Here is a 6,434-nt window from a genome sequence, read left to right as displayed (position 1 = left end):
GGATGCACGGCCATTATTTAAAACTGAACGCTGACAAATCAGAAATCCTACTCTTTGGCGGGGCCAAACAGCTCTGGGACAACACCTGGTGGCCAACTTCTTTAGGTTCTCCACCAATCCCCACATCGTCTGCTAGAAATCTAGGAATTCAGATGGACACCACTCTATCAATGAAAAGCCATGTCTCCTCAATATGTGGAAAAGGATTTGCCATATTAAAAAGATTGAAAAGGGTCTTCCCCTGGATCCCACTTGAATGTCGACAGATCCTAGTTCAGTCGTTACTAGTTAGCAGGCTGGACTATGGCAACTCACTATTTGTAGGTATGTCGGACTACTTATTTAGGAAATTACAACTGGTCCAAAATGCCGCAGCAAAAGCTGTTTGCAACAAAAAAAAGTACGATTCTGCCACAAGTTGTCTGAGAGCTTTACACTGGCTGCCCATGAGACAAAGAGCTATGTTTAAGATGCTATGTATTGCCTATAAAACGCTTCACAATACAGGCCCTTACATTCTTCGAAATAAAATTAAGTTCTATGCCCCAGCGCGGAACTTACGCTCACAAGCCTCTGCCAGAGCTGCCACTACTCGGATTAAGCTTTCCAGAATGGGCGGAAATGCCTTTTCACATATTGCTGCGAAAAGCTGGAATGAACTTCCGATTAACCTCAGACTCACGGACTCCTACCCCACCTTCAAGAAGAAACTAAAAACTGCACTATTCCCCACTTCAGAATAATTAAATTGCTCCCAGGTTTCTGCCTTGGTTTTACTGTTATTTTTTGCAGCGCCGTGATATCCTTACAGGATGAATGTTGCGCTATACAAATACAAATAACAAATAACAAATAACAAATTCCTCACATGGAAGGTGGCCTTCCTCATAGCTATCACGTCACTTAGAAGAGTAAGTGAGCTGCAGGCTTTTACAATTCAAGAACCATTTATGCAGTTACACCAAAACAAGGTGGTTCTTAGAACAAACCCAAAATTCTTACCAAAGGTAATTTCAGCATTCCACATCAATCAGTCAGTGGAATTACCGGTTTTCTTTCCAAAACCACAAACAGTAGCAGAAAGAGCCCTACATACATTAGATGTTAGAAGGGCCATATTGTACTATATAGAAAGAACACAAACTTTCAGAAAGACAAAACAGCTATTTGTTGCGTTTTCTCCAACACACAAAGGCAATCCCATCTCTAAAGCGGGCATTGCCAGATGGATTGTAAAATGCATTCAAATATGCTACTTAAAAGCAAAGAGAACATTAACTGTTCCTCCTAGAGCTCACTCTACACGTAAACTAGGAGCATCTATGGCATTTTTGGGAAACATTCCACTAGATGACATATGCAAAGCAGCTACCTGGGTTACACCGCACACCTTCACAAAACACTATTGTGTAGATGTGCACACAACACAACAAGCTAGAGTGGGACAAGCAGTATTAAAAACTTTATTTCAGACAGTTGCAACAGACACGGGCGACCACCGCTAGGGAGAGAACTGCTGTATAGTCTATTCATAATGTACCATCTGCAGCCCATATGCCTCGAACGGAATATGCTACTTACCAGTATGCATCTGTTCTTGGCATAGAGGGCTGCAGAGTGGTACATGCCCTCCCAGCCTCCCCGGAAACCTGTGTCTGTTCCAACATTATCTTATTTAGATACACTTACATGGGCATTCTTATCTGTATTCTACTACACTACTCCATCTAACCCTACTATGGCAAAACAATCTAAGGATGGAGCCGATGCCCATGCGCACTACCAACCAAGGGAGGAGTCACCAAGATACAAAAGACTCTCCAAGAGAAAAACAAAGTGCAATCATCCGAGCCCAACACCAGATGGCGATCTATTCATAATGTACCACTCTGCAGCCCTCTATGCCAAGAACAGATGCATACTGGTAAGTAGCATATTCCTTATACAACATAAATGACAACTATAATGCTGCATATGTATGATGTTACACAGAAAAGAAATGTCTATTTTTGATACTAATTATCAAAGTGACTTGTAGTGAAAAAAATTAAGGTGTGCAAATATTGTTTTCACACATCCTGTGTATATGTGTCATGTCATTTTAGAATATCTGAAAACGAATCTGCTTTTGCTTATTGAATGCCTGTGTTGAAATCATTGTATCCAAAGGAATAACACAAAGCAGGTCTTTGAGGTCCGGTCATTTCCAGCATTGAATGATTGTCTGTTTTGGGGACATCTACTAACCTTGGAACTTTTGCGCCTCACTGGAGGAGGGAGGACTGAGACTGAAGGCGTTGGTATAAGGTGAGTGCGATGAGAAGGTGAGCTACGAGGAAGAGTGATGGGAATGTCCTAAAATGCATAGCGTAGTGCACATATGAGGAAATCCTCACCCGTCAATTGTACATGTCCCTCGAAGCGGGGCAGAGGGCTGAAGAGCACGGGATGAGAAGTGAGCACGTAGTAGTGAGTATATACGAATGATAGACAAATAGTGAATGATGGATGAAAAATGAATAGATGATCAAGAGTGAGGAATGATGGGCGAGTTGTGAGGGATGAGGATCGACAGGTGAGAAATGAGTGAAGCATAAGGATATCCTAAAATGGATGCTGTAATTCTGAGACTAAAGCCAGTGACCACAGGTTAAAACATAGGGCCCTACAGGAGGTGCATTAGTCTACTGAACCTCTGATCTGGCTTCCACAGTTGTTCCTTTATCACTGCATAAAGAAGGTACACGCGCTTTGCATTGCGCTTTGCGCTTAATTACTGCGCTATCATTTTTAAAGCTACCCTTTTATCTATTTGTGTTTTTCTTCGTTGTATTTGCCCCTGATCTTAGCTGGACTTATTGTACCCCCCTCACCTGCACCATAATTGGCTCCCTCACCGCTGTTTTGGCGGGTCCGGTTCCTGGGGTGGGATTGGCTTTGGGCGCCATCTTGGAGTGGTGTTGACTTTGGGCGCCATCTTGGAGTGGTGTTGACTTTGGGCACCATCTTGGAGTGGTGTTGACTTTAAGTGGGTGTTGCTGACGAGCGGTCTAGTGCTCTGGCTCAGTGGAGGGACGCCTATTTAAGGCGACCTGCCCTATGGACTGCCCTGAGAAGGTACTCGCGCTTTGCATTGCGCTTTGCGCTTAATTACCGCGCTATCATTTTTAAAGCTACCCTTTTATCTATTTGTGTTTTTCTTCGTTGTATTTGCCACTGATCTTAGCTGGACTTATTGTACCCCCCTCACCTGCACCATAATTGGCGCCCTCACCGCTGTTTTGGCGGGTCCGGTTCCTGGGGTGGGATTGGCTTTGGGCGCCATCTTGGAGTGGTGTTGACTTTGGGCGCCATCTTGGAGTGGTGTTGACTTTGGGCGCCATCTTGGAGTGGTGTCGACTTTGGGTGGGTGTTGCTGACGAGCGGTCTAGCGCTCTGGCTCAGTGGAGGGACGCCTATTTAAAGCTCCCTTCTACGCGCAGCGGTTACGCGCAGCGGGCGTGCCTTCGCTGTGCCTGAGTCGTGCCAGAGTCCTGCCCGTCTGCGCCCATCCGCGCTAAGGAGGCGCGGGTCGGGGCAGAACTCTGGAACTAGTCATCATGACTTTGCCTCTGATAACTTACAGTAGGGCCGATTTACTGGCCCTACGGGATTTCTGTACTCGTTGCGAGCTATCGCCGGTAGTCCCGCTTTGCGGCCCATATGATTGTAGGTGTGGTGCTTGGTCATTGGAGCCCCCTTCTCTTATTCGCTCCTTGGGGCGCGCTACTCCTGTTATAAAGAGGACAGGACAACGGGACCTGAGTATCTGGAGCCTAAACGTCAGATCAGTGGTAAAGCACCATCAGGAGGTTTACGATCTTCTCATTGATGGCTCGCCGGATGTGCTTTTCCTGACGGAAACTTGGCTCCAGGACTCTGACTCTTCGATAATTAATCTAGCTTTTCCCCCTGAGTATGCTATTTTTACCTTAAATCGGACGACTAGAGGTGGAGGCATTGCGATGGCCACCAAACGGTGCTATCCTTGCGAATGGAAAGCCACTGAACTTAGGGGGTGTGAGAGTGCTCTATTTAAAATAGCGTTTAGTCACCAATTTACCTTTTCTGGTTTATTAATTTACCGGCCTCTGGACTGCGATTCTGTTTTTAGGGCTGCTCTTCCTGAGTATATTAGTACAGAGGCACTAGGATGTGCAAATTTTAATGTTATGGGAGATCTCAATCTCCATCTGGACTGCCCCTCTTTACCCTCTATTAGGAGCTTTCTGGCGGATCTTGAAGCGCTACAGCTCTCGCAGATTATTACATTCCCAACTCATAGAGGTGGTCATATTCTTGACCCTTTCTTTACAAATCTAGAAGGACTCAGAGTTCTTGGTTCCTCCCAGTTGGTCTGGACAGACCACATGCTGGTGAAAACGGCATGTTCCTTGTCTGACTCTCCTTTTCTATCACAGGACAGACTTGTTCTTAAACGACACTGGAACAAATTAAGACTGGAGGATTTTTACCATCTGCTCGAGGAGGCCCCTTTAGGTCCACTCACTGAGGTGGATCGTGGTTACGACTCCTCTTGTTAGTGGTTATCTGGTGCCCTCGATTCTCTGATTCCTATGTGTTGGTCTAAGTGTCATCGGAAGGAGCCGAGTCCTTGGTATGACAGTACCTTGGCATCTCTTAAGAGGGCTTGTAGACAGGCCGAAAGATTATGGAGGAAGTCGTATGACCCAGATTTGAAGATCTGTTATCTGGCCAAGGTCAAGATCTATCACAGGGCAGTGTGTCAAACTTGCGCTTCCTTTTATGCTCAACAGTTCCAGGATTCTGCCAACGCATCGAAACTTATTTTTAAAGTATTAAAGGACCTGATGGCGAAGAGAGCAACTGCAGGGGAAATATGCTCGGACGCACATTGTGAGGGTTTGGCCTCTTTCTTCCATGATAAAGTGCAAGCCATCTATCGCACTTTTCCAACGGGTTCTCTGACGCTAGAGCAGGTTGGTCGCACCTTAGGTGAGGGGGATTGTCTTTGTATCTTACCCCCCTTATCCTTGGAGGTGTTTGACTCTCAGCGCCAAAATCAAGTCTGGATCTCCGGCCGACCCACTGAAACCGGCCCAACTTAAGACCCTGGCGCCGGTTTGCCGCACCCCGGTGCTGTCCTTGATCAACCTGTCCCTCTCTTCTGGAGTGGTTCCCGTCAGATGGAAGCAGGCAGTAGTCACGCCAATCCTGAAGAAGGCGACCCTCGACCCCCTTAAACCTGAAAACTACCGCCCTATCTCCCTTCTCCCTTGGGCCACGAAAATAGCGGAGGCCCATGTGAATGCCACTCTTTCTGACCATCTTGGTAGGCTCAACATTCTTGACCCTACTCCGAACGGGTTCCGTGCGGGTCACAGCACGGAGACGGCCCTTCTCTCGATGGTCGAGCATTTGCGTTCCGTGTTGGATTCCGGTCGGACGGCGGCACTATTGTTATTAGATCTCAGTGCCGCCTTCGACCCGGTCTCACACGGGATTCTGCTTCGGCGTCTTGAGGAGGTGGGCGTCTCTGGCTCCGCCTTGTGCTAGTTTCGATCTTTCCTTACGGATAGATCATTCCAGGTTGCGATCCCGCCCGGCAAGTCGTCATCCTACCTGTTAGACTAGGGAGTCCCACAGGGGTCATCACTGAGTCCCATACTTTTCAATCTGTATGTGAGACCGTTGGCTGCTGTCGTCAAACGGTGGGGCCTGACTATGGTCTCCTACGCAGACGACACGCAGCTGGCGGTCACACTGAGTGGGAACTCAGATTTGGAGGCTCCCAGGTTCTGTGAGGGTCTGCGGGAAGTGGCAAACTTGATGAATGCCAACTGTCTCCAGTTAAACACCAAGAAGACAGAGATTATGGTGGTTGGTAAACAGGTGGCTTTGTGGGGCGATAAATGGTGGCCTTCGGATTTGGGTGTGACTCCCCTCCCAGCGGCAGAGATAAAAAATCTGGGGGTGTGGCTTGATCCCTCTCTGAATTTCATCTGCCATACCAAGAAGGTGGCGCTTCTTGCTATGGCATTATTAGAGGACTTCGACCCATACTCAAATTTTTTGATGCCCCCACAAGACAACTGGTGGTCCAAGCATCCGTGCTGTCCTGGCTGGACTATGCCAGCTCCCTACTGGCGGGGGTTAACCAGTCAGAACTCTTGCGGCTCCAGCGGGTTCAAAACGCTGCGGCCCGACTGGTGACAGGCCTGCCTAGGCGGTGCTCGGTGTCCAATACTCTGCGCTCTCCCCACTGGCTCCCTGTGCAGCAGAGGGTTAAATTCAAGGTTCTTTGCCTTGCATTCAAAATCCTCAAGGGGACATCTCCACAAATCTTGGAGAAATTGTTGATTCCCTATGTGCCCTCCCGCACTCTTAGATCCTTAGGCCAGAACTTAGCAGTG

This window comes from Lissotriton vulgaris, chromosome 2_1, assembly GCF_964263255.1.
Source record: "Lissotriton vulgaris chromosome 2_1, aLisVul1.2, whole genome shotgun sequence".
Taxonomy (NCBI): domain Eukaryota; kingdom Metazoa; phylum Chordata; class Amphibia; order Caudata; family Salamandridae; genus Lissotriton; species Lissotriton vulgaris.
The sequence above is the reverse complement of the archived record's forward strand: the minus strand, read 5'-3'. Positions refer to the sequence as shown.